Raw genomic sequence first — 2,308 nt, 5'->3', positions numbered from 1 at the left:
CCTTAATTATTAATTCTCTAAGGTCTTGCATATGGGCCTTATCTCTGGGATTATTATTGTCCCATTTGGGGTCCAAATTTGTGAACTTTTGTTCTGCAGATAGGACCTCCTGTCTGGGAGGGTGTTATCTTTCCCAGATGGACAGAGCTGCTCTCCTAATCATTCCTCTTTCTTGCCCTGTGAAGAAGATGCTCATTATAGACATCATCTCGACATAAGTGTAATAGCTGGGCCCTATGAATTGGTTGAGTTGTCCCGCTAGACCAAGGGGATCCTCTAATAATGATTTCATCTCCTTTTTAAAATTTCTTACTTCGGTACTCATGAGAGGGACATTCACAAATGCAATCTCTCCTTGCCCCATGGGGACTTGTTTAAGGGGAAACAATTTAGAGATTTCCCTACAAGCCCCTGAAGGGTGGGGAAAATTCTCAAGATCTTTCTTACATTGTTCTAATTCCCTCCTTAGACTAGGATATGGATCCACAGGGGTGAGGGCTCAGACTCTGCAGAGGCCGAGGATTCAGACTCTGCACAGGGGTCTGAACATTCGGCCTGCCCAGAGTCCTTCTGCCTCCCATTCTGAGAGGCATAAGGAGGAGGAAGACAAGACAAAGGATCTCAGGATTCTGTTTTAGGGTCTTTTCCCTTGATTTTAAGAGGAAACATGGGAGTCACTCCTGATAACCATCATAGAGCATAATGTTTTTCCTCCCGGAAGAATGGGAATTTATCATTAGCATAGAGGATGAGGGCCTGACAAACCCAGTCCTCATTTGAGCCAAACTGTGACCAAAACACTGAAGGTTTAAGAATGGGCTCTTTGGTCCAACTAAAACAACAGTGCTTAATCATTTCCTGTTTCTCTTTATTCCTTGTCTGGGAATTCCTCTCCCAGTCCTTTAACATTCCCCCCAAAGGACTACCTGGAGGAATGTTGAGAAGAATCTCCTTAATCCCTCCCTTCCCTGTTTCCCTAGGCCTAGAATTTTTGTTTCCCATTTTCACCTGAGGTCAGTGATCCTTGTGTCTGACTCTCCCTAAGGTACTCAACCCCCCTTACTGGAGGTATCTTGCACACATCAGGGCCCACTTGGACTTTCTCTGGCTGTGTCCCTCGTGGGAAAATGGAACCAGGGATCAAGATTCCACACTCACTTTGTATCTATCTAGGATACATCTTAGCCACACACATACAGTCGGCCTCTGAAAATGCCCAACCACCAAGGAAGCACTTAATAATCTGATTTTCCTTCCTTGGTTCATGCATGAGGTTGCCTGGTTACTGCAGTGCCTGCTTTCTTTCCCCCCAGTGTCACTTCTGCCATCCTTAGAAGAATAAGTCTCAGGTGTATCTGCAGTCCTGTGAGAAGTCAGGCACCCAAACAGAGCAGGCCACACAAAATCGGGTGGGACGCATCTCCCCCTCTATTGAAGTTCCAGTCCCACAGTCTCAGAGATCCCAGATGAGCCCCCAAATTGTGAGAAATAACCTCACCCATCCAATGGCAAAGGATGACATGGAGACATGAGATACAGTGAAGTGAGACTTTAATTACGGCCTCGTAAGGTTCATGTGTCTGAAGGGCAGGCACACAGGAAAGGGTTGTAACAGGCAACTTATTACCTAGTGCGCAAGTCCCTGCCACCGCCTCCTCATTGGCTGAGAGTACTAGGGTGCAGAATCTTCCCAGATGATGTCTAAGATTACTCCAAATTACTACCCCCGCATGGGAGAAACACTAGGAAATGAAGAGAACAATAAAGGGCTAGTGACTCATTACCATCTCAAGGAGAGCTTTATCTATTCAGTGACCCACCCCAGGAATGAGCTGGACCAGTCAGAGGACTTTCAGGCTGGGTCTGAATTATTTCTGAAAATGAATCACTTAGATTATTTTCTTACAAAGCCTGAGGTAAAATCCTTGCCTGTCATAAGTCAAAACATGTTTTGACCAATCATTATATAAAATCATACTGATGTTTCCAAATATTCCTATTAACAAAAGAAAATGTATTTAAATGATCTCTTTATAGCACATCCAATGTTCTCAAGGTCAACTTTTTTTTTCTTCTTAGTTCCAGCACATACTGTGATTTTTTTTCTTCAGTCCCCATAAAACATTTAATACATGTGACAAAAATATAGCAGTGAATGATAACATTCAACTTAACAAGAAGCTGTTTGAAACACACAATAGCAAAGTCTTTGTTGTTTACACAAAACCATGACTTTATAAGAGATTAGATAACTGGAAATTGAACTTCTCTAATAATCCCAGAAGACACAGAGATGAGGAAATACACA

Source organism: Galeopterus variegatus, unplaced genomic scaffold, assembly GCF_000696425.1.
Source record: "Galeopterus variegatus unplaced genomic scaffold, G_variegatus-3.0.2 Scaffold3008, whole genome shotgun sequence".
Lineage (NCBI taxonomy): Eukaryota > Metazoa > Chordata > Mammalia > Dermoptera > Cynocephalidae > Galeopterus > Galeopterus variegatus.
Note: the sequence above shows the minus strand (reverse complement) of the source record.